This window comes from Callorhinus ursinus, unplaced genomic scaffold (genome assembly GCF_003265705.2).
Source record: "Callorhinus ursinus isolate GAN/ISIS: 27379988/994484 unplaced genomic scaffold, GSC_fseal_2.0 scaffold7, whole genome shotgun sequence".
Classification (NCBI taxonomy): domain Eukaryota; kingdom Metazoa; phylum Chordata; class Mammalia; order Carnivora; family Otariidae; genus Callorhinus; species Callorhinus ursinus.
In genome coordinates, this window is record NW_027397069.1 from 66,470,146 (window position 1) to 66,497,254 (window position 27,109).

The following is a 27,109-nucleotide window of genomic DNA, read 5'->3' on the forward strand; positions in this document are numbered from 1 at the left end:
TCACATTCACAGTTACTGGGGCTTAGGACTTCAGCATCTTTTTGGAGAACACAAACCAACCCACAACATTTTGTAAGCCTTTATTGTGCAGATAATACCAAAACCAGAAAGCACAAAGAAGTCATTCAGGTCCTACAACTAAGTGCAGAACTAGTATTAAAATGTAGATCTTCTGACTGGTCCACTGCTTACTCACCTACATGCTTGAAACCATAATACACAATTGATAATAGAATAATGAGGTTCAAATCAAGTGTAGTACTTGCTTGTACTAGTTGCATTATTCCAGTCATCTTTTAATGTGCCTTCCAATAATCATGGAAGAATAATAAATTATAGATGGATTAGAATTAATCCATCATTTCCATCACAGAAATGAGCACATCATGTAGTAATTTTAGGTTAAAACCATCTTTGTATAATGCTTAGTGAAATAAGTCAGTCAAAGAAAGACAAATGCCATATGATTTCATTCATATGGAATTTAAGAAACAAATGAACAAGGGAAAAAAGAGACAAAACAGACTCTTAACTATAGCGAACAAACAGATGGTTACCAGAGGGGAGGTAGGTAGGGGATGGGTAAAATAAGTGAAGGGGATTAAGAATACACTTACTATGAGACTGACGCACTGCCTACTGCGCTAAGGAGGCAGGTAAGAATACACTTACTATGATGAGCACTGAGTAATGTATGGAATTGTTGAAGCCATATATTGTACACTTGAAACTGATATAACACAGTATGTTGACTAGAATTAAAATTTTAAAAAAATCTTTGTATATTTAGTTGAGAAAGAACTTACCAAAGGTCTGTTATTACTAGGGAATAAGCATACATGTACAGTATAAGCTAGGCAGTAGTTGTTGAAAATTTGTAGAGAGCGTGCATTGGTCTAGAACTGCGCTTTGCCTGTTTCAATAGCAGGTGGCTCATCCAGAGGTTCTAGTCACAACTCTGCTACAGGTTCAAAGATTCAACACTCATTTTTTACCTGTGACAAATCTCTTTAAGCTTTAATTCCCCTTTCTTTAAAAGAAGGAACAAGGTCTTCAAAAGTACCTTGTACATCTAGGATTCCAAGATTCTAATTCTGTGAATGTGATGAGACCCTCTTGCATTTGGAGTATCAGTTGGTTAGGGACAGTACATTTAATTCATACTAAAGAGTATATGGTAAACCTCTATACAGATTAAGATTGACCTAGCCAATCTGGAGTAGTATGTATGGGCGTTAATTGTGGGGCCCCAGTATTTGATTATAAAAACTGTTCGTAAAGTTCTCTTTGGATACTAGTGTATGCTAGATTACAAGTGGGAGGAATATTGCTGGACTGTGTTTTCTGTTACAATTATGGACCAGATTTCTGAGTGAAGAACTAATTTTAAAAGGCTATATACCTCAAGGGCGCCTGAGTACCTCAGTAGGTTAAGTGTCTGACTCTTAGTTTCCGCTCAGGTCGTGATCTCATGGGTTGTGAGATCAAGCCCTGCATGGTGCTCTATGCTCAGCAGGGAGTCTGAAGATTCTCTCCCTTCCCCCGCCTTTGTGTGTGTCTCTGTGTGCACACGCCTGCACACGCATGCGTGCACACGCACACACCCTCTCACACACACACTCTCTAAAATAAATATTTTTAAAAAATAGAAGGCTATACCCCAGAGATAACCTAGTATGTCTTAACATTGGCATCCCAAGGAGTGAAGTTTAATTGCACCTCCTTTGCACTCTTGGTATTTGTTACCCCGCATACTTTTGTGGGAGTCAGCCTCCAAGATGACCCCTGGTTATTCCTGTCCTTGTGAGGTCCCCTCCCATACCAACCAGTAGGATATTGTGGAAATGACAGTGTGTGACTTCTGAGGCTAGGTCATAAAAGACATCTTAGCTTCCAGTTTGCTCTCTCAAATCACTCACTCTATGGGAATTCAGCTGCCGTGTCATAAGGATACAAGAGCCCTGTGGTGAGGTCCCAGTGATGAGAACTAAGGCCTCCTCCTAAGAGGGAGTGCTAATTTGCCTGGCATATGAGGGAGCCACCTGAGAAGTGGATCATGCAGCCCTTGTCAAGCCCTCAGAGGACTGCAGCCCCAGCCAAAGTCTTGTCTGCCACTGAGCCATATCTAGAGCTAAGCCCTCCTGGATTATTGGCTGCAGAAACATTAATAATAAATGTTTGTTGTTTTAAGCTACTAAGTTTGGGGCAAATGTGTTATGCAAAAATAGGTAACAATACCAACTTTGTTGATTTTGCTCCTATTTTCAGATCATTGTTTATATCTTTATCTCCCAATTAGATTGTCCAATGAAGGGCAGAGTTCATGTCTTAACTCACTTTTGTATGCCTTAGCTGAGGTTATTACAGGGCTTTAAAAATATTTAATTCAATGTGATTGACTTATATAAAGGCTGGAACACCTGGGTTGCACCTATGGCTTTTGCTAGAAGGATGTAAATTATCTTTACTACTTTATTTGGAAATAAATGTGGTATTTTAAATAGGTTTCCTTAAAAAGAATGTTAGAGTGTTTAAAAGATGCAAATGAAACAAAAATACAGTTATTTATATGGGACTTAATATTTTAACAAGTATCTAAACAAATAGAGGGGAAAGACTCAGAACCAGGAAGAGCTGTTAAAGTTGGTCATGTTTAAAAGATTTCCTGAGAAAAAGAATGTCCTTTTTTCCTTGTTTGTTTTTCTTTATTTGAAAATAAGTTCAAATATGGATAAATTGGAAAAAAACAACATGAAGAACACCTGTATACTTTCTACCTAGATTCACCTATTAAGTTCTTGCCTCATTTGCTTTATTATTTATGTTCCTGTGTCCTCTTGCTCTCAGTGATGTGTTTGTAGATGTATATGTGTATGTACATGTATAGTACGTGTGTATGTATATGTATGTATATATGTCTGCGTACACAATATTTTTTCTAAATCATTTCCGAGTAGCTAACATATATCACAGCCCTATACCCCTAAATTCTTAAGTGTTTAGTTCCTAAGAAATACATTAACAAACTTTGATTAAATTGAACATTGACACTTTACTATTTGTAATCCAATTAAATGTTCTTTTTGCCATTTTTCCCCCTTCCCAGTATAGGACCCAGTATGGGGTTAGGCATCTAGTGTATCTTTGGTCTCCTTTAAACTGTAAGCTTTCCATAGACTTCGTCTTTTATGACATTAGCATTTTGGAAGAACACATGTTCCCACCACACACACTTTTTTGGTAGAATGTTCCTCATTTGGGGCTTATCTGGAAGGATTCAGTATCCGCTTAAATATTCTAAAGTGAGAAAACAGTATTCCATTCCAAGGATCAATTTAAAGAAAAATTTAGGTCACGTTTAGTTTGAAAGAATTATTGGCAATTGAAATGGAAACCCAAAACCTATTGTAGAATCAACTTCTTAGAAAATGTTTAGATTAAGAGCATTTTCAATCTTTCATGTTACTGTAAGTAGTATTGATTGGCCCAACAACTGGATTTTTGAAGTCAAGAAATGTCTTGGCATTGGTATGACCTTAAGTAGTTTTGTTTAGCTTCATGATGAACTTAGCTACCCCAAAAGCCAGTGATATCTTTCTGTGGAAACAAAGGATTTTCTTCCAACTATTGATGTATTTTCAATGGACATTGCGAAGTTCTTACCATCTGTCAGACATTGGAGTGGATCGTGGGGATACAAAGAAGAATGTGACACAGACTTCCTGTGCCACACTGTATGTTAAAGACCACCAGAGAGGCTAGTGTGCCAGAGAGGACAAGACCCTGCACTTGGGGATAGTCTGTAACTGTGCTGGATACTCCTTTCTGCCCAAGAGGAATCCCTGTTCCTCCTATAAGAGACATCATCCATTGCAAGAAAAACTTAACCTTGCTGCTGCTTGGCATTTTTAACCTATTCTGGTGCATTGAAAATGACTAAATCACATTGAATAGTTTAGTGCAGGCAATCCCTTTAAAAGACTGCAGGATAAAATAGATTATTTCTTTTAATGCTTGAATTCTTGAAGTGTCAATTGTTTTGTATATATGGAATGTCCAGGAATTCACTTTTTAAAAAAATAATAGCACTAAATTTTTAATTTCATTTCAATTTATTTATGCATCATTTCCAACAGTATCACAGGTGTGAAAAATGTTTTTTTTTTTTAAGTCTGAAGATAAAACACCTTTGTATCTTTTGATGCTGTGTTCATAGTTACGGCTTTGTTTTTGACTCTTTGTGTGGCAGTGTCTTAGGCAATTACGTGGAAAGATGGATGTTTTCATGGAATTCTTAATATAAGAATTAAGAAAATGTTATCTATTTAAGATTCTATGTTATATTCTGTTAATACAGTGACTAAATACCAGGCTCAAGCAAAGGATCTGTGGTTTTATATTGTCAGAAATATGACTTTAAAAGGCACCTAGAGGGGCTCCTGGGTGGCTCAGATGGTTAAGCGTCTGCCTTCGGCTCAGGTCATGATCCCAGAGTCCTGGGATCGAGTCCCGCATCGGGCTCCCTGCTCCTTGGGAGCCTGCTTCTCCCTCTGCCTCTCTCTCTCGCTGTCTCTCATGAATAAATAAATAAAATCTTAAAAAAAAAGATCTTATTAAAAGGCACCTAGAGAACAGAAAGGAATTCAAGAATCCATAAATCTAATATAAGATTGGAAAAGATTTTTTTAAGTGGCTGTATATATGTCCTTCCTTCTATGTTGGTAAATACTGACAGAGTAATATTTTATTGATAAATATTTATTTTAGTCAAAATAATTCTCTGGTAAGACTCTCAAGCTAATTTTGACAATCTCCCTTTTATTAACATTGAAAGGAAAGGATCACAGGTACTTTTAACCTATGTAGTTTAAATGTAGTTAACTATATAGTATATAATTGATCTTTCAAACTACCTTAGTTGTTGGGCTTCCCACAGTAGGACCGTATTGTGAAGCATAAGGTAAGCTCTGAATCTGATTATATGGAATGTAGATTACATAGAAGTTATTTCTTATTTATATTGTTAATATTGATTAAGAACTGACTAGGTTGTCTTAAATTTAAAAATCCCTACTGCTTTGCACAGAGCTTAGAGAGCAGAATGCAAAGTGTTTTAAATTCCTTAGCATAAATAGTGTGCTATAAAATTGCCAGGTGATTTTTTTAAAAATGAAAACTGGTTGAATAATGGAAATTTTATGTGATTCAACCTTAAAGTGGGTTTCTTTGTAACATGGCTTCTGCCTCCCTCTCTAGCCTCCTCTCCCGCCTCAGCCCACCTTGAACTTCATCTCCTAGCAACATGAAACAGCTTGTCATTTCCTTGCTCACATCTAACTTCCACAGTTTAAGATAGCCACTACCTGCATGCACCTATTTAAATTTAAGTTTAAATACATCAAAATTAAATTAAAACCCAGTTCCTGTTCCACGAGCCATGTATGATAAACTCAAAAGCCACATGTGACTAGTCACTACCTTACTGGAGAGTGCAGATAGCAGATATTTCCATCATCACAGAAAGTCCTACTGGCCGGTGTCGTTAGAGCCTTTTGTTCCACACTCTGGCCACTACAACTTTCTCTGCTTCCTTATCTATTTAAAACCTACTTTTCCTTCAAGATTTATATCGTGTATCATTTAATGCAAGAAACATTTCTAGCCAGTCCTGTTCATTCCCAATGTCTGGGTTAGATTTCTCCTTAATTTTAGCATTTTGCCTTCATTATTAAGGCACTTTAATGTTGAAAATTTAGGTTTGTATCATGTATGTCTTCCCTTCTAGACTGGACACGTTTCAAATTCCACCTTTTAAACATTTCTTGAGTCCATCATACTTCACACTAAATATAGTGGAAACAGCATAGTCTTAGGAATCAAACAGATCTCATTTTAAATCCTGGGCCCTCCACTTAACTACCTTCGTGACCTTAGCTTTAATCTTGTCCAGCCTTGGTTTTCTCATGTATAAAAAGAAATGGTAAACTTCAACTTTATGAATGAAGGTTGTTATGGACTGAGTGTTTGTGTCCCTCCAAAATTCCTATGTTGAAATCCTAACACCCAATGTGGTCTTATTAGGAGGTGGGGCCTTTGGGAAGTAATTAGGTCAGGAGGGTGTAGGCCTCAGGAATGGGATTAGCTTCCTAATAAAACAGACCTCAGAGAGCTCTCTTTCCACCATGGGAGGATACAACAAGAAAACAGCAGTCTGCAACTGAAAGAGAGCTCTTACCAGAACCCAACCATGCGCCCTGATCCTGAACTTGCAGCCTCCAGAGCTCTGAGAAATAAATTTCTGTTGTTTATAACAACAGGTATTCTGTCATAGCAGCATGAACTAAGAGGTCATAAATATATATAATTAGAAAAGAACAGTAAATGCTGTTTTTTTAAAAGAAAAATGCAGCATAGGAGGGGGAAGCACATAATTTTAAAGTAGTATGACCTATTTTTTCTGCTTCCTGATTTATTTTTAAATAATGAATTTTTATTAATTGTTTCTAAACAATTACACATCCGACCTCCTCAGTTCTTTGAGTTTTATGGAAAGAGAGACACTCTAATGAAGAACTTTTGGGTCTAGATAAGTGCCTGTTTGCATTGTGAAGATTTCAGAATGTACTTTTACCAAACATATACTTCATGGCTGATATGACCGACCATGTATCCAACATTTCCTCTTGAATGTCTACTGCCACCCTCTTAATCCAAGCCCTCCTAACTATGTAACCTTCTAGTTTACTTCCCCAACTCCAGGCCCTCCCTGTTTAAATCCATCCTTTGCCACATTTACAAATCTTTGTTACTCCCTTGTCTCTCTCTTTTTAAAAAAGGTTTTATTTGAGAGAGAGAGGAGGGGGAGGAGCAGAGGGAGAGGACAAGCAGACTCTGAGCACAGAGCCTGATATGGGGCTTAATCTCAGGACCCTGAGACCGTGACCTGAGCTAAAACTAAGAATTGGCCACTTAACTGACTGAGCCACCCCAGCGCCCCACCTTGTCTTATTTTTTTAACCTTCTATTTCTTGTGTTATCATTGTACCTTTTTGCCTCAACATCAAGACCTTTAGTATCCTCACTGTACCTTAACTGTCAAATCTTTTAACCATCTAACTTCCTATTACTCTTTTTTCACTGCAGAGGCAGATCTTTTTTACCATCCCATTAATATGCCATGTTCAGTCCTACCTCCTAGTTTTTACTTCTGTTTGTGTTGTATCAAACAATATGGTATATATAATAGAAATATGAAAGTTTGGCATTAACTGTATTCACTTAGTATTACCTATATGATCATTTTGAAGTAGGAAGTAGCAAGAGTTGTGTCTGGTGCCTTGTGGATAAAGGTCATGGGCTTTGGTTTTTGACTAAATTCTAATAACTCTTCTCTCATGAGAGCTGGGTGACCTCGGGCAAGTTCCTCAGTCTGATCATTAGTTTCCTTTATTTGTAAAATGGGGAAAAGGATAACTACTCTAAGGTGGTTGTTAGGCTTATACAATGAACCTGTAGAAAACACTTACCATAGTGGAACATGAATGTAGATGTTGTGGCTAATTATTTAGAAATAGATTCAGTTCTGGATGGCAGAAAACCCTAAATGACAGTGGCTTAACAAGTTGGAAGTTGGTTTATTTGGCCACGTAAGACAGCATGGAGATCTAAGATGAGTATAACATCCTACGGTATCAAGGAACTAAACTTCTGGCTTGTTGCCATGCTGTCTTTGGCCTCAAACTCATGGTGGCGTTTGCGTTCTAGGGATCAAGATAAAGGTATGAAAATAAAGGGAAAACCATGCATGTGCTCTCTCTCTCTCTTTTGGGTACACATCCTGAAGATATCACATGACATTTCCATTTACATGTAATTTGCTAGAGCTTGTTCATACAGCAATACTCTTAGCTGCAAGGGAAGCTGGGAAATGCAGTCTTATTCTCAGCAGTCCATCCTTTGCCAATATTCAAGCTAAAAATTTTATTGTAATATAAGATGGCAAAATCCCATGCTACACACTATGCTTATTAAAGGTATAAGATTATGAGTTTTTTGATACCAATATTGATCTGGGTCATTGTTTTTACAAAGAAATACTAAGTGGGGGGGCGCCTGGGTGGCTCAGTTGGTTAAGCGACCGCCTTCGGCTCGGGTCATGATCCTGGAGTCCCGGGATCGAGTCCCGCATCGGGCTCCCTGTTCGGCAGGGTGTCTGCTTCTCCCTCTGACCCTCTTCCCTCTCGTGCTCTCTGTCTCTCATTCTCTCTCTCTCAAATAAATAAATAAAATCTTAAAAAAAAAATACTAAGTGGAACACAAGGAGAAGACCTAGTTTTAACAAAATAGAGAAGTTACATTACTTAATGTTGATTTCTGTTTAAAAAAATAATCCTGGGGCACCTGGTTGGCTCAGTCACTGAGCGTCTGCCTTTAGCTCAGGTCATGATCCCGGGGTCCTGGGATTGAGCCCCACGTTGGGCTCCCTGCTCCGTGAGAAGCCTGCTTCTCCCTCTCCTACTCCCCCTGCTTGTGTTCCTTCTCTCCCTGTGTCTCTCTCTGTCAAATAAATAAATACAATCTTAAAAAAATAAAAAATAAAATAAAATAATAAATAATCCTGGGGTGCCTGCATGGCTCAGTCAGTTAAGTGTGTGACTCATGATCTCAGCTCAGGTCTTGATCTCAAGGTTGTGAGTTCAAGCCCTGAATTGGGCTCCACAGTAGGTGTGGAGCCTACTAAAATAATAATATCCTACACGTGAAGTTTTTAGAGAAAATAAATTTAACATTTTACTCACAATAACTAGGGAGAAAAGAATTTTTTTAATAGTTTTTAAAGATTTTATTTATTTGTTTATTTGATAGTGAGCAAGCACAAGCAGGGGGAGTGGGAGAGGGAGAAGCAGCCTTCCTGCTGAGCAGGGAGCCTGATGCAGGGCTCGATCCCAGGACCCTGGGATCATGACCTGAGCCGAAGGCAGATGCTTAACCAACTGAGTCACCCAGACACCCCAGGAGAAAAGAATTTTAATAAATTTTACAACAACATATACTTAACAGAACTTATTCTCAGTATATGAATACAGAATGGTAATGTTACTTATTGAAGGAGGTAGGGACAGGTTTAGGAGAGAAAGTCAAGTTTGTTTGTTGAACACATTAAATTTCAGTTGCCTGTTAAAACATCCAAGAGGGGGGCCTTTGGGGGGGTGCAGTTGATTGAAGTGTCCAACTCTTTGTTTTGGCTTGGGTTGTGAACTCAGGATCATGAGATCGAGCCCCGCATTGGGCTCTGGGCTCAGTGCGGAGTCTGCTTTAGGTTCTCTCTCCCTCTGCCTCTCCCCCAACCTCTGAAATTAATAAATCTTAAAAAAAAAAAAAAAGTCCAAGTGGATATGTCAAGTAGATTAGTGATTTAAGAGAGCCTAGGAAAAGAAATCGGGATATAAGTGTTTTTTCAGCCTACAGATAGTATTTAAGGCATGGAACTGAATGAGATCACCCAGGAGATACACACAGATGGAAAAGGGAATTGGTCCAGTCCTTGAGTTCTTATTATTTACAGGTCAGACAAAGAGAAGCCAATAGAAGAGTAGGAAGTGGTGGGGGAAAAAAGAGTTGAGTATTTTTAAAAGTCAAGAAGAGAGTGTTTTAAGGAGGGAATTATCAGCTATGTCAAATGCTTCTGTGAGATTGGGTAGGATGAGGACAGGAAATGTCCACTGGATTTGGCAACATAGACATCATTGATGGTGGCCGTCATAAAAGCAGTTTTAGTGGAGGAGTCCTAGGAACTGACGCCATATTGAAGTGGGCTAAAGGTAAGTGGGTGGATCAGGAGGAAACAAACAATTATCTTGAGAATTTTGCTGTGATAAAAAATGAGTAGACAGAGGTGAGAAGTCACAGGATAATATTTTGATGGGAATGAGCTAGAGGTCAGTTTTAAACCTATAGATATTGGAGCTTTGTGGTTAGTGTTAAAAGAGGTATTTACACTTTAAAAGTCCCTGCAGAATGGGTTCCCTGGCTGGCTTAGTGGAGCGTGCAACTCTTGATCTTGGGGTTGTGAGTTCGAGCCCCACATTGGGTGTAGAGAATACTTAAAAATAAATAAAAATTTTAAAAAATCCCTGCAGAATCAACTGTGTATATATCTTATATATATACTGGACTTAAAGTTTCCACATTGCATTGCTTTTTATAAATGAAAAAGAGTTCACTGTGTTCTGTCTAAACTTAAAAAAAAATTCAGTGTATTCTGTCCAGTCATGAATACACATTTCTAGAAAAACTTGTGTTAATGTAAACATTTTTAGAAGCTATCCAGCTGCTAAAACACTTTACAATATAATGTTTCTAGTTGACCAAAATAGTAAATATTTTATTTAAAGATTGGAACATACCTGCAAAAATACCAATACCCAATTAATTACATTTCAATGCATATGTGTTTTGCTGAGAAAATGAAATTAAGTAGAATGTTTTGTAGCTAGTCAATAAATTTATATCAAACACTGCTATATTCCAGGTACTGTTTTAGCTGCTGTTAATACAGGAGTGAAAAGGTCTGTGCTTTCCAGAAATGCTCTTACACTTTAGGATGTGAGGGGAAGACAAAAAGCATATACTACTTAGTATAGTACAAAATACTTGGTACTTAATATAACACTACTCAGTACTTAGTATTAGCAAGTAATATGAATAAATTAAAATGGAATAATGTAGTAGTGAGTGACTGGGATGATGACTTTTGCTAAGTGGTCAAGAAAAGCCTCTTGGAGGTAACCTTTGAGTCAAGACTGAATAATGGGTGAAGGAGGTTCAAGTGTAAATGTCTTGAAGCAGGATTGTATTTGGCTGGTGACAGGAAGGTAAGAAGGCTAATGTGCCTGGGATATGGAATAATCTAGGAAAAGAATGGTAGATGTTCAGAGAGTTCATTGGGATTATTTGAGTTTTATTGTTTAGGATAAGGAACTTGGATTTGAGTTTTCTCCTTAATAGGAATCCATTGAAAGGTGTTTTTTTGTTTGTTTTTTTAGAGAAAAAGAGAGCACTTGCTCATGTAGGGGGTGGAGGGAGGAGCAGAAGGAGAGGGAGAGAGAAAATCTTAAGCAGGCTCCACCCTCAGCACAGGGCTAAGATCATGACCTGAGCTGACATCAAGAGTGGGACGTTTAACCAACGACGGAGCCACCCAGGTGCCCCAGAAAGGTTTTAATCAGGGAAGGGACAGGATTAGATTTGCACTTGGCAAGATCAGTCTGAATGCCATGTGGCGCAGACTCACTATGAGGCATCTACGGTAGTCCAGTGAGATCATGATAGTTCCTCCTGAGCTGTAACCCTGGCGATGGCAGAGGCTGGTTAAATTCAGGATGCACAGGTGGATTTGATGGGGACTATAAGGGAAAGAGAATCGTCATGTTCAGCAGAGACTTAAGTACCTGTTCTGATGTGGTGTCATGTTAGATAACAAATATACAAATTGATTTAAGCAGCTATATCCCTTCCTTCTTGGATAGTAATTCCTCATGTTTCTTCCCATTTTGGTGTCTTGGTTTGTTTTTTTTTTTAAACCACCTAATGATTGCATAATATTAATTTTCTTGCTACTTAAAAAATAATGTGTTTTTTCAAACAATTTTTAAAGGTTTTGATTGCAAAAACAAAGAAACAGAAATTGTGCCGATTCCAATAGAGGCTATTGTTTTATCAACATTCCTATGTATGTCGTCTTGTTCAAGTGTCCAGTTCCTAGCACACTGAAACATACCACCACATAAAAGCTCCCCCAGATCATTCTAGACCACCCTCCTTTCTTACTCCTCCTGTCTTGTTTTGCTCTCCCTCCTTGCTGTTGGCTGCAGCTTTGATGCCCATTTATTTGATGCCTGAGATGGCGATTCTGTTGAAAATCATAAAACACTCCCTTCAGTAAGTCCTGAGACACTTTTTATCCCATCTTCCCCACTTCCCAGAAGGTCTTGGAGCTTAGTGAAGAAAGCAATCTCTGCTAAAGAGAACCATTCGTAGAAGCATAGTTAACAGATTAAATATAGCTGAGCCCTTGTTCACATGTTAAAATGCACTCAAAACAACTTCTTGCAGAAAATTCTGACCTTGCCTGTATATGTCTCCCTCCTTATTAAGGTAACCTTCTATCAAAGCAAGAGCCCTGATTAGGAACCTCCATTTCCGTTTTAGAGTATTAGCCTTATCACCTGCTCATCTGGCCTCTGATACATGTAGTTCAGCTCTTAATCAGCAACGTAGAATACTTGTCCTCCCCAAGGATCAGCGGACTTTCTCTTAAAGGTTCTGTTATGAACTGAATGTTTGTGTGCCCCCAGATCCATATGTTGAAGCCCTGCCTTGCAATGTGATGGTATTAGGAGGCAGAGCCTGTGGAAAATAATTAGAATTAGATGAGGTTATGAAGGTCGAGGCCTCATGAATGGGACTAGTGTCTTTATCACCTCACCTAATTACTTAGTCAAAAGCTTGCTTCCTCTCTCTACTCTCCACGTGAGGAAACAGCAAGGAGTTGGCAGTCTGCTACCTGGAGGAGGACTCTCACCAGAACCCTACCATGCTGGCACCTCAGTCTTAGACTTACAGTATCCAGAACTATGAGAAATAAATTTCTGTTGTTTATAAGCCACCCAATTTATGGTATTTTGTTACAGCAGCCCAAACTGTCTAATACAGGGTCCGGTGATAAATATGGCCTCTGGTACAACTACCCAGTTCTGTTAAAGCTTGGAAGCAGCTGTTGATGATAAAAAAAAAATGAGTGGGCATAGCTGGGTTCTAATAAAACTTTATCTACAAAAACCAGCAGCAGGCAGCATTTGAGGTCCACAAACCATTGTTTGCTGAACCCTTCTCTCTAGGCCTTTGTTAGACAAACTGGTACACTCTTCAGCTATCATCAAAACCTGGGCTGTGCTATTTATGGAATACGATTAGGAGGAGCTATATGTCCACTCCTGTAAGTCATCCAAAGTCTAAGATTCAATTCTTGAATTTGATTCCTTCTTTTGTCCATTAAAAAAAATTGTGTATGTGTGTGTTAGGCAGGTAGACATACAGCTGTAAGTCTGCATCATCTATGATAGAAATGCTGAAGAGGAGGAATGTCCTTATTGAGCCAGTAGTTCTCAGGGACAAGGTGTCTTAATTATAATAACCAGTGGTGATGAACTACATGGAAAACTAAGGAGAATAAAGGCAACCTATGGTTGTCTTTAGGAAGACAATGTCAAGAGCAAAACATGATAGAAATTCTCAAAAAGCCAGGTTGACTTTTTCTTTACTCTTGGGTGTCATTCTAGTCTCTAATTTTATTCGGCTAATAGTTGTTAAATGTCTGTTATGCTGTGCAAGGCATGGTGTTCAGTAATGTCTCCCAAGAATATTTTTTTACTAGGAAGAAATGCCTATTGGTATCTGCTTTCCAGCATATAGAGCTCATTCCCTGGTATGTAGGAGATGCTCAATAAATATTTGTGGCTGAATTAATATCTCCTATCATAAACCAACAAATTGGTATTATTTGTAAATTACTCTGTAATGGATTTAATTAACATGAATCAGTGGATGAATTGATAAGTAAAACAAGCCAAAGCTAAAGTCCAACCATGAACCCAGGGTGATTCCAAATAGCCTGTGATGTCTATTTTAACAAGATTACTGAAATATCTCTTATATTGCACTGAAATATGTAAAGGGAAGTGATTGAATTAAATAAATACAATAGGCTTGTTTAGGAAAAGAAGTAAGAGCTAATTTGGGGGTTAGAACCAGGTGGGTATCTGCTGGCTAATAAAGCAGAGCTAATAGTTCTTTTTGAACACCTACTAAGTTCTGCTTTCTGGTGGTATACTAGGACTTTTTTTTTAATGAAAAATTCTGTGAAACTGTTTTTACTAATGAAAAAATGAATCCAAAAGAGACAAAGTCATTTATTTGAGGGAAGCCCTCTTTTCTTGCTGTCTCTTTGTGTTGGAGGTAAAGGCTTGGTCTAGGAGACTGCTACTCCGATGTTTTATTTCTTTTGTCATATGTAAGGTTACATATTCACTTGCATTGTTCTCCTTTTCCTTCCAAATGAGTCACTCCACTGTTGTACCAAGTGAACCTGGCTTTGTTAATAAGTATTCACTATTTTTATACAGTAGGCATTTTTTTTTTTGAGAGAGAGAGAGAGAGTGAGGGGGAGGGAGAAGTAGGGGTGAGAGAGAGAGAGACAGAGAATCTCAAGCAAGCTCCATGCCCAGCTCAGAGCCCAATACAGGGCTCAGTCTCATGACCCTGAGATCATGACCTGAGGCAAAATCAAGAGTCAGACACTTAACCCCACTGAACCACTCAGGCACCCCTACAGTAGTCATTTTTTATTTTAATCTACCTTTCCAAGATGCCAGCAATGACCTCCTGCCTAATTTAGTAGCAGCAATCTAAGTTTATTTGATCAAAGGAAGGAACTAACATTTTTTTAAATGTTTTATGTGCCACTGTGCCATCATCATCATCAACATCATCATCACCACTACTAAGATTTACTGAATAAAAAGCATGGTGCTTGGTACTTGGGGGCTTTACGTACGTTTACATACAGTATCCCATTATCTCCACCCCATTATCTCCACTCCATTATCTCCATTACTGCCTTCTGGGTGATTTTGATGAGGAAACTGAAACCCGTGGGTAAGGTGAAAGAAGAAAGGAAGTTTTGGAAGGTGTCCCAGTGAGCTATGCAACGGACCCAGTCTTTCCCACCAGTTTTCACAACTCATTGAATGTTCCCAAAACTCTACATGGTGGACATTATATTATAGTTGGGGTCATTACAGAAACTAATAAACTAAACTAAGAAGTGACCGTATGCTGTGTTTCCCAAGCTTTTTTTTTTTTTAAATCACACCCCATTGTGGGAAAGGAATTTTACATTTCAACCCAGTGCATATATACACACACACATATGGAACTGAAACAAAAATTGTGCAAAATAGTGCCCAACCTTGCTGTATGTGTTGCCCTCTGAGGTTTCCTGTTATTCAAATTATTCTTTATAATGGATCAGGACCTACAGTTTGAAAAGTAGTGGTCTAATGTGTGTCTACTGAAGACGTATTCTTAGTACGACAGTAGGATAATAAGCCTGAGGTTCTTCTCTCTTTTTTTTTTTAAAGATTTTATTAATTTATTTGACAGGGAGAGACATAGGGAGAGAGGAAACACAAGCAGGGTGAGTGGGAGAGGGAGAAGCAGGCTTCCTGCCGAGCAGGGAGCCCAATGCGGGGCTAGATCCCAGGACCCCGGGATCATGACCTGAGCCGAAGGCAGATGCTTAAGGACTGAGCCACCCAGGCGCCCCTCTTCCTTTTTTAGCTATTCTGTTCATAAATTTATCTCAAAATGTGTTTATACATATTGAACACTTACATATTGAACACTTACTACATGTCAGATGCAGTTCTAGGTCCCAGGATCTACAAAGGTGAGGATGATTCAGTCCTTGCCTTTGAACTGAAATGGATAAGACAGACAACAATTACGATAACATTTAGTAAGTCCAGATGGCCCTTGAACAGGGCAGAGGCTAGTGGTGCTAACCCCCTGTGCAATTGAAAATCTTCGTATTGGGGCACCTGGGTGGCTCATTCGGTTAAGAGTCTGCCTTAGGCTCCTGTCATGATCCCGGGATTCTGGGATCAAGCCCTGCTTCAGGCTCCCTGTTCAACGGGGAGCCTGCTTCTCGCTCTCCTCCCTGCTGGTTCTCTCTCTCGCTCTCTCTGTCTCTCTCAAATAAATAAATAAAATCTTTAAAAAAAAGAAAAAGAAAAAATCTCCATATAACTTCTGACATAAAACTTAAGTACTAGTAGTCTACTGTTGATGCCTTACCAATAACATAAACAGGTGTTAACACCTATTTTGTATGTGTATTATATACTGTATTCTTACAATCAAGTAAGCTAGAGAAGAGAAAATATTAACAAAATCATAAGAGAAAATACATTAGAGCACTGTATAGTATTCATCGAAAAAATCCGTGTACAAGTGGACCCACACAGTTCCAACCTGTGTTGTTCAAAGTTCACCTGTATTATAATATCAGTATGAACTATGTGCTATGGGAACAGAGGAGCAAGCAACTAACTCTCCCAGCCGAAATCCAAAAAAGGCTTGATGAGGGAGGTGACTCAATGAAAATAGGTCATATAGAATGAATGAGGATTTTCCAGGTGTAAGAGAGCAGGGCGTTCATGACAAAAGGATCTGTGTATGCACAGGCAGGGAGGTTTGAAAGGCTGGACACATTCCAGCAAGAGTAAGAAATTTAGTGTAGCAAGAAGAAGCACGAAGAGGAGTGAGATGGAAGGATGTGTTGAAGGATCTGTGTGCCTTATTAAAGAGTTAGATTCTTCTTAAGCAGGGAGAAACCCAGAGGTTTTCAATCCAGGCTATGTAAGGTAAGCTATTTGTGCCTTTAGAAAAAACAGTTCTGACAGCTGCTTAAAGGATAGTATGGAGGAGAGAGAGGCCATGCAAAGAGCCACCCAGGTGTCCCTTTCTGTGTCCTTTGTGAGAAATCTGAGTCATCCTAAACTGTTCCTTCTCCCTCACTTTCCACATCAAATCAGTCACCAACTTGTGTTGATTTTATCTTCTGAATGGTTTCTGGAAAGTGGCTGTTATGGACTGAATGTTTGTGTCCCCCGCCCCCCATTCCTCTTGAGTCCCTAATTCCCAATGTGACTGTATTTGGAGATGCAAAGCCTCGAAGGAAGCAACTAGGGTGAAATGGCCTTTGCATGGCCTCCCATGAGAAGTAAAGACTTGAACTGAGACAGCAGCGGTGGGCATGCTAAGGACCGTCCAGATGCCAGAGCTCAATTCCAGTTTGTCAAATACTTCCTGAGTCCTGACTGTATGTCAGGCTGTGAAATGCTATGATACAAAAAAAGAATAAGAAATGGTCTCTGATCTAGAGGCGTTTTCTATCTAGTGAGAAGTGAAGACACACAAATAGGTCACTTCAGTATTGTAACGGTTAAGTGTTATGATAAAGGCTTGCATGAAGTATGAAAAGAGCAAAGATGAGGGGTTCATAACTGAGACTGGGAGAGGGTCGTGGAGGCTTCCTTGGAAGGAAACATCCAAGTGGCATCTAGAAGGATGAATAGGAACTGGCCAGGTGAAGCAAAGGACAAAGGGCGGACCAGGCAGAGGACACAGGGAAGCAGCTGCTAGCATTATGGAGCAGCGGGGTCCTGCGTGGAGTTCGATATTGCTGCAGTGTGGTGTGGGTGAAGAGTGATACAGATGAGGCCAGAGGACGAGTGGAAGGTGCACGTGAGTTCCTGCTGTGGAACTTGCCAGTTCCTATGGAGCTCGTAAGTCATGCTAAGGAGCCTGGCCTTCATGCTGTTGGTGGCGGGGAGCCTAGGGAAGAATTTTAATACTTGAGAATGGCACGGGCAGCTCTGTGGTTCAGATGGCTTGTCCTGGTAACGTAGACGGCCAACATTCACCAGATGCTGATAATGTGCCAAGCATCATCGTCAGCATTGTACCTGCATCACCATGTTGAAACAGCCCTCCTGTCCACAGCCTCATTTTACAGGGAGGTCCCTAGCACCCAGATTGAGTCGCTGGCCCAAGAGTACAGAGTCCATGGTGGAGCACGGACTCAGTCCCCAGTGACCCAACTACCCACAGAGCTATGCTGCGGTTAGGTAGGTGAGAAGAGAATGGCCAGACTACAGGGGAGAGATGATGAGTTGCTGCCCTGAAGGGTCGGTAGCGGACGGAGAGAAGTTGCCCTGGGCTGCTGTCACAAATTACCATCGACTGGGTGGCCTCACAACAGAGATTTATTTCCTCACAGCTCTGGAGGCTCGAAGTCCAAGATGAAGGTGCTGTCAGGATTGGGTTCTAGAGGGGTTCTCTTTCTGGCTTGTAGACAGGTTGCCTTGTTGCTCTGTCCTCACATAGCCTTTCCTCTCTATATGCATGTGGCAAGAGAGAGCAGCAGGCTCTCCAGGGTCTCTCATAAGGACACTAATCCTGTCAAATCAGGGCCCCACCCTTAGGACCTCATTTCACCCTAGTTGCTTCCTTCGAGGCTTTGCATCTCCAAATACAGTCACGTGGGGAGTTAGGGCCTCAACGGGAACAGGGGGGGGCGGGGGACACACATCCAGTCGATAACAGCCACTTTCCAGAAACCATTCAGAAGATAAAATCAACACAAGTTGGTGACTGATTTGATGTGGAAAGTGAGGGAGAAGGAACAGTTTAGGATGACTCAGATTTCTCACAAAGGACACAGAAAGGGACACCTGGGTGGCTTGGTCTGTTAAGCAGCTGGCTCTTAATTTCAGCTCAGGTCATGATCTCAGGGTTGTGAGATCGAGCCCCGCATGTCAGTTTGTCTGTCTCTGTCTCTGTGCCTCTCTCAAATAAATAAATCTTAAAAAAAAAAAAAAAAAAAGACACCAAAAAAGGAGCAAATCGGGGAAGCGGGGGAAGGACAGCTTGGTTGCGGTTATAGTGAATTGGGAGTGCCTGGAAGCATCCCGGAGCTAGCTGGTGGCAGTGCTAATATGAGGAGAGGCACCGGCACATGGATGGCAGGGGAAGCCACAGGTGGGGTCACATCATGTAGAGAAAACATGTAGGGTGAAAAGGAGGCAGTATCGCCAAGGATGGAAAAATATGAGCCAGGTACACAAGAGAACAGCAAAGAGAGACTTAAGAAATAAGAGACCTTTGTGGCTGAATCCAAAGCAAGAGAGAATTTCAAACAGTAGAGACTCTTAACACTCAGGTTCTGTAGCCTCTTGTGTGTCAGTGTGTATCTGTATTCTTAGGTGAGAAAAGGAAACAGCTGCAGAATCACAGCGTTTCATTTCCTAATAGGACCAGAGAGATGATTTTACAGTTCTCTCACTCTACAAACAAGGAAGCTGAATCCTGGCAAAGCCTAGTGATTTGTCTCTTTCATGGCACGAGCAGAACTAGAATTTTGTTCCCAAGCCTCTTGACGTCAATCCAGTGCTTTTCACAATATATGAAATGGAATTCATCACTGTGGGGTTTGAAAATTAGGTCTAAGTTGTAAAAAAAAAATTCCACTAAATAAAGTGGAGAAAGAAACATTACAGTGTTACTATTATATGCATCTGGGGAGAGGAAGAAGTAGTATAGAAAATGTAGAATACTTTATTTAAGAGGAGAGATTAATAGTGTTGGCCTTGGATAGTGATAAGAAAATTGACTTGTGGAAGAGGGCTTGGAGACCAGATGTCCCTGCTATATTGAGAGTGAAAATGGCACATTGCCAAGGGGCATCTCTTATGCTCTGGGCACACAGGTTCTTTTGTTGTGTTGTGTTTGGTTTTGGGGGGGCACATGTTTTCTTTTCTTTTTTTAAGATTTTATTTATTTATTTGACAGGCACAGCGAGAGAGGGAACACAAGCAGGGGGAGTGGCAGAGGGAGAAGCAGGCTTCCCATGGAGCCGGGAGCCCGATGCAGGGCTCGATCCCAGGACCCTGGGATCATGTCCTGAGCCGGAGGCAGACGCTTAACGACTGAGCCACCCAGGCGCCCTGGGGGGGCACATGTTTTCAAATGTGACTCTTTCTTATGTTTTTTCCTATTACTAACCCCATATTGGATATATAGCGATACTGTGTTATTAGAAAATTAATTTTGAGTCAGTATCTTCTTACAGCCTTGAAACTGACAGACTTCATTACTTGTGGAGAAGAGTGGTTCTCTCTTCTACAGGATTTCAGAGTTGCCTTCAGCCTTATAGACGCCCACCAAGTGAAGACTTCTGTCCGTAATTGTTCATTTTGTAAGTCAGTGAAGTATTTTTGAGTATCTACTGTAAATAAAGCACTGTGTTAAGCACTTCAGGTTGTATTAATGAATTGAATAGCATCCCTCTATAAGACCAGTAGAACCTGTTGCAGGTAGGAACAATGTCACATGAACCTTTAGACTCACAAATACTTTAATGGTGTCAGTGTAGCCAAGAGTGCTAGGATGCACTCTGGTACTGACGATGGGAAATATGTGAGCTCACTTTGGTTTATATTTATCACTTCCAAATTTTAAAAAACAAAAACAAAAGCAGGTTTAGCCACCAACTTGCCTTGTAATTGCTTTCTTGTTTCTTGCCAAGTAAGCGAGCATGAGTTTGACTTAATAACACTATTTTTTTCATTTTATAACTCTGTAGTTTCATATGTGTAAGCAAACATTTAAAATAATAAGTACATGTATATCATAAAGATACTCTTGCTCTGTACTTAGATTTTTGGTAGATTTTAATATATCATATAGAGTAATAACCGATTCGCCAACAGACACAACTTTGGTACTAGGCCATTAACAGAATTTTTATGTGGTGCATGCATATTACAAAGAGCACATTATATGGAAAATAAAGCAAACTTGGTATGCATAAGCATTATATGGAAGAACTAGATAGCATGTACTTAGCATCATAAAAAGAATTCTCATGTGTAGTATAGTGTAAGTTTCCACATCAGGGAGGGCTGTCAACAAAATTATGAAATAGGTAAAGTGTAGCTTCAGAGCGTAGCAGAATCTTGGCGTAACTGGTAATATGTGCTATTCCAAATATGAAACCTGAAGGCATTTCATGAAGAGTTTGACCCATAGTTCTGCACCGTCGAGACTTTCAGTAGAAAGAAGTGCTTACCATAATTACCTTAATATTCCCATCCTAGAGCAGTGTGTGGAAATTAGTAGGTTTTTAGTATATGTTTATTAAATGAATGTCTTCTGTTTATTAAGTAAAACATTAAGAAATCTTGACTGGGGATTATATTAACATAGTGCTATTATGATAAGAGGATTTATTAAGCAACCGTTTATTGGACATCATCTATGCGTGGATGCTCTGTTGGCACTAGGAATACAAAAATAAGTAGACAGGCCTTCAAGTAATGGGTTTGGGGAAGAGTAGATGAAAGAGGAAAAAAATACACTTGTAGGCCAGATATGATGAAGATGATTGGTGCTACAAGAGAAATATGAAAACAACTATAAAATAACAATGCAACAATAAGAAATACCTATGAACAAAATACAGTTATGTGATTATCAAAACGCAAAGAAAGTGCTGTGTGAACTCAGAAGAGAAATCAATTCCAGTTGGAAGTAGGAGTATTTGACAAGATTTCACAGGGGAAGTGACTTTTGATCTCGGACATCTCAAATCCACCGTATCCATTGGTATCTTCATTGTTTTTCCGTTCCACCCATCTGTCCTAGATCTACATGTCTGATCGTCTTGAACATGGTTACTGATACACCCCGGCCTGGATTCTTCCTTTGGGGAAGTGCTAGAATCATTGGACTCTGTCTTTTTCCCCTCCAATATTAATTTGGTCACTATGGTTACATGAAGTTTTGAATAATTGACGGTTTTTTATAATAGACATGCTTTGTGTATAATCAGAAGCTTATCAAAAATATGTGAGGATATCATGTATAATTACATATTTTAAATTTTGTTAAATTATACACAAAAATGTCATATTTTCAAACAATTCACTCTTTTTTCCACATTGAAAAAAATACAGTTTTATTTAAAAAATGTACAGAAAATTGTAAAGAGCTTACTATTATAGAAAAGCTATCCTGGTTTACAGTCACAGAAGTGTTTTTATTTTAAATAATGCTATTCTTCTAAGAATATATTTTTTTAAATTTGTGCCTATCTCCGAAACCATAAAATTTTAGCACTACTGTAGAATTTCTAAAGAGTAGTACATTTCTGCTGCCATTTGGAGGAGCCTGCATCACAGAGTAATGAGGCGTTGAGTCTGACTTGCAAAGATGCCTCCATTTGAAATTCAGACACCCTCCCCCCCAGAAGAATTGTTAGTCAAATTCCCATAATTAATGAATTGTGTCTTCCACATTTCTCTGGTACTAAATCTAATACAAGTTACAATTACAACAAATTATTTTGTAGAAGCTCTGATGACATTCTTACACCACTAAAAAAATAGATATTCTGAAGGTGAAAGTGAAACTGTCAGCCCTTGGCATCCAGAGTTAACAAACTACTTAAGAGTTCTGTTGATAGGTATCTAGGTAATTGTGAGATTAAACCCAACAGTGTGGGAGGTCTCCGTGCTTTTCTAATGAAACCATTTAAGTTCTGTTAAAACCCATGAAGGATAATCATGGTCTCTTTTAATCCAAATTTTTAAATAATAGCTATAAATATTCTCTAGTCTTAGAAGTTAGAGAAAGCAGAAGTATATGAGAATTTCATTCACTTTCTCCTTAAACCTTATATCAGAGTTATGAAGAATTAGCAAAGTTCACCAATATGAGATTTTACCCAGCTGATACCTTGTTCTGATGAAATACTAGAAAAATGTTTTGAAGAAGTCAAAGGCAGATGTGAGAGTTAAAGGAAATCATCTCACCATGATTGTGAAGTCTTGAATTCTAATTTTGCTTTTGCAAGTGTAAATGCTAATATGTTTTACTTAATTAAAAAAATTTGTATAAATAAATACACAGCGCAATTTCTATCAATAAGATGGAGAGTTTGCATTTAGAGTGGCCCTCAAAATTAAATCAATTTTTATGCCTTTACAAAATGTAACTGAACGGTGTCTAAAGGCCAAGATGAACACTTTATCTCTGATGTGTCCTTGCAGTCTGTTGCTGATGCGTATGAGAAAAGAAAGTTACTGGGTGTCTGGGTGGCTCAGTCAGTTAAGCGTCTGCCTTTCGCTTAGGTCCTGGGATAGAGCCCCATGTGGGGCTCCCTGCTCAGCGCTTCTCCCTCAACCGCTCCCCCTGCTTGTGCGTGCACTCTCTCTCTCTCTCTCTCTCTCTGTAAAATAAATAAAATCTTTTTAGAAGAGGGAAGTAAGTACTATGGTGAGCACTATGAATTGTGTAAGACTGATGAATCACAGACCTGTACCCCTGAAACAATTCATTATATGTTAATAAAAAAAATTAAAAAAAAAAAAGAAAAATGAAACAAGGGAAACAAAAAAAGAGAGAAAAGAAAGTTACTTTCTAATTGGAGTATTTATCTGCACCACTGACCCCCAGTCCTCATGAATAGTCCTGGAATTGTTCCATACCTGGTGACATCACATTCATCCTTTTAAGTTTTAACTCAGAGTCAGCTCTTTGAAGTCATGCTTACTCTTACATCATAAGCTTGTGAAATTTTGCCCGAAGCTATTTTATTTCCTCCCAAGTGACACCTGCTATTCAGTTTATATTAATACAGACAATCTCAGGTGTAGTCTCATGGTCCCCACTGCTAGACTGAGACTAAATTTACTGAGAGCAAATATAAGCAGTTTTCCATTAAATTATTTTAAAATTTACATATAACTCACAAGAAGTGTTCGAATATAAATATTAGCTACTATCACTATCATTTAAAACAATATAAAATAATACTTGCAAAATATACTTGAATGTATTAATTTTTCTCACTAATCTTAAACTGTTTTCATTCTATTTAGAAAATCCTACTTTTCTCTTGACTTGAATAGATTTAAATGCTTTTCATTACCCTGTCTGTGGCTTCAAAACCACAAAATACTATGCCATCTATTATAAGTGGAGTTTTATTCTTGAGCTTAATTGTCCAAAACAAAACTTAGTCATTTTTTGCTAATCCTAGAAGAGTGCTTTCCTACACTTCTATTACTTCTATAAGTTGTCAGACTTCTACATCATTTTTGCCTGCCAATCAAAAATAATACAGAATAAAATGTCTGTCTGTGTCAAAACTCGCCTTATGGTTGTGCATTTCTAGTCAGAATATGATTTTTCTACCACCTTTCTACTAAACTCCTTTAAGCTTGAATTTATGAGAATATAATTTATAACGAATACACTTTTCTTCGTGAGACCGACTTTTGAACACAACTATTTGTAAAGGGTCTATGATACTAAACTTTGAGAATTTGTATGAAAAATCATATGAGGATATGAAGATGAAAATTGCCTTTATTTAGGAAGAGAGAAATACATGAGATCAGAAGTCCCCCGGAAAATATGGAATATATAATCATCTCTACAGAGCATGGGCGTTATCTATTTGATGCAGCTTGGTAGAGTACCTAGCACAGTAGCAGGAAAAGATGGACATTTAATAAAAGCTTTTAGTAATCAGGAGATGAACTTCTTTTGATAAAAAGAAGTAACCAAAACTGCTTTTATTCCTATTGTCCCTAAAAGTGTAGGAAGCAGAGCATTTAATACAGTGCTTGAACAAGAAAGCTACACACAAATTCAGAAGTATACCATGTGGAAAGATCCAGATTTATGGGGGGCCCAATCACATGAAGGGTATGTAAGTAGAGCCCTATGCATCAGTGTGTGCACACAAACTAAGTTAGGCACTTACTGAAATTACTTTCTGAAAGCTAAGTGATCATAAAATAAAATGCAGAAGTTCAAAATGAAAAAGTTACCTTAACCTTAAAGAGTAAAATGAGAACCCAAAAAGGCACTAAAGCAATTTTACAGCATGTAAAAGTTTTCACTGACATCTAGAAATGCGCAAGTGATTTTTTTAAAGAATGAGAATTTGAATCATTTGTTGCTTTCTTTATTAGTGTACTTGTTTAAGCAGAAGAGTTGCTTCTGTCCAATGCCTCAGACTTCTTTTTCACTCCCACTCTCTGCTTGTGAGTCATGAAGACCAATGTGCTGTCCTTCGCATACAAAGAAAATGCTGTTGACCTGTTGTCTTAGCCCAGGCTACTGTAACAAATTACCATAGACCAGGTGGCTTAAATAACACAAATTTAGGGGCGCCTGGGTGGCTCAGTTGGTTAAGCGGCTGCCTTCGGCTCAGGTCATCATCCCGGGGTCCTGGGATCAAGCCCCGCATCGGGCTCCCTGATCAGCGGGAGGCCTGCTTCTCCCTCTCCCACTCCCCCTGCTTGTGTTCCCTCTCTCCCTGTGGGTCTCTCTCTCTCTGTCAAATAAATAAAATCTTTAAATAAATAAATAACACAAATTTATTTCTCACAGTTCTGAAGACTGGAAGTCTGAGATGAGTGCCAGCATGATCAGGTTCTGGTGAAGGCCCTCTTCCTGGCTTACAGGCTGTTGTCTTTTTGCTCTGTACCCTCAGATCTCTGTATCTGTGTCATCTGTCTCGTGCCTTTTCTTAGAAGGGCACTAATCCCATTCATGAGGGCTCCACCCTCATGATCTAATTACCTCCCAAAGGTCCCACCTCCAAAAATCATCACATTGGAGAATTGGGCTTCAGCCTATAAATTGGGTTGGGGCGGGGGGTGGGGGGACACACAAACACCCATCATCAGGATCAGGGAATGCACTGAATTTGCAATCATATGTTCTGCTTACCCCAACTTCCTTGTAATTAAGCCCATGCATTTATAAACTTCTTGGCAGGTTAGAGAACTGTGGATGGCTGGGCTCTGCCTAGACCTATCTTAGTTTTCTCCAGACTTAAGCAAGGATGAACAACATACAGAGATGAAATGCATGGTCCTTGGTCTCATTAGCACAAGAACTGATTCGAGTTGTATATACATTTGGTTTTAGTGTCTTTTAAAGCCTTACTTTTTCATTTTTTTATCTTCTTTTCCTCCCCCAGCCCCCATCTTGTGATCCATGCTTATGTTCTTCATCCATCAAAGCACACTGTCTGAAGGCAGTATAGAAAAGGCATTATCTTCATTAAGAATGGAGGCTTTGCAGGGTATCTGGGTCGCTCAGTCGGTTAAGCATCTGGCTTCGGCTCAGGTCACGATCTCGGGGTCCTGGGATTGAGTCCTGCGTCAGGCTCCCTGCTCAGCGGGGAGTCTGCTTCTCTGTCTACCCCTCCCCCTGCTTGTGCTCTCTCTCTCTCTCTCTCTCTCTCTCTCTCACGTCCTCTGTCTCTCAAATAAATAAATCTTTAAAAAAAAAAAAGGAATGGAGGCTTTGGGAATCAGACTCAGAGTAGCTTACGGCCTGGCTCTGCCGTATAGTAAGTATATCCTCTCAAACAAGTGAGGCATTTAATGACATTGTTTTCTCATCTGTAAAATAGGTAGAATGCCTACCTCACAGAATCCTGTAGAGGTTAAACAAAGTAGTGCGTTTAAAGTGCTCAGTATACTGCCGAGTTACAGAAACGCATGCTAAATTACTAAACATGAAAAAGGAACTAGACTTGTTTACAGTAAGACTCATACGTTTAACTTGCCTCCAAAAAATTCATCTTTTGAACAGGGTATAATGACATAATCTCCAAATATGAAATTAGGAATCCCACACAATTGGTGGAAAAGGCTTTGTTTTAAAAGAGCTTATCCCAGCAACCCTGTAGTCGTAGGCACATGCCTGTTCTGCTGAATAAAAAACTTGCAGCCCTTGATTAACCTTTTTTTGCTACTTAAAACTTGGCTAGGTCCTAGGATGAACCATTTTTATTTTTTTATACTGTAAATTAGTTTCCTAATGCTGCCATAACAAATTACCCACCAACTTGGTGGCTTAAAACAGCATAAATTTATTCTTCAGAGTTCTAGACCCCAGAAGTCCACCATCAAGATGTCAGCGGAGTTGGTTCCTTCCGGAGGCTCTGAGGGAGAGACTGTCCCATGCATCTCTCCTAGCTCCTGCTTTTTGCTGCCATTCCTTGGCTGGTAGCAGCATCCTTCCAATCTCTGCTTCTCTTTTCACATGGCCTTCCCCTTGGGGTCCTTCTCAGGCCTCCCTCTGTCTCTTATAAAGACACCTGCCATTGGATTTAGGGCCCCCTCTAAATCCAGGATGATCTCATTCAAAATCCCCAATTTAATTATATCTGCAAAGACCCTTGTTCCAAATAAAATCACAAGTTCCAGTGTTAGGACATGGACATAACTTTTTGGAGGACCGCCATTCAACCACTGTATAAGAGACCACTGTGTAAGGAAAAGAACCAGAATCTGAGGTGAACAAGAGAATGAGCTGGTACAGGAAAACTATACTTCCTGAAGATTCCACCCAGTGGGCATACTAGAGCTTTATTGTCACGTTGTCGTGGAACCCCTAA

General features: G+C 39.3%; 1 long non-coding RNA gene across 1 annotated transcript in view; it reads left to right on the forward strand.

Moving 5' to 3' along the window:
- Window positions 1-22,482, forward strand: part of LOC141373128 (uncharacterized) — a 40,928-nt gene extending 18,446 nt beyond the window's left edge. The window contains exons 2-3 of the long non-coding RNA XR_012378829.1: window positions 19,754-19,879; window positions 21,328-22,482. This is a non-coding gene — a long non-coding RNA (uncharacterized lncRNA). The remainder of the gene's footprint in view (window positions 1-19,753; window positions 19,880-21,327) is intronic.
- Window positions 22,483-27,109: the final 4,627 nt, after the last annotated feature.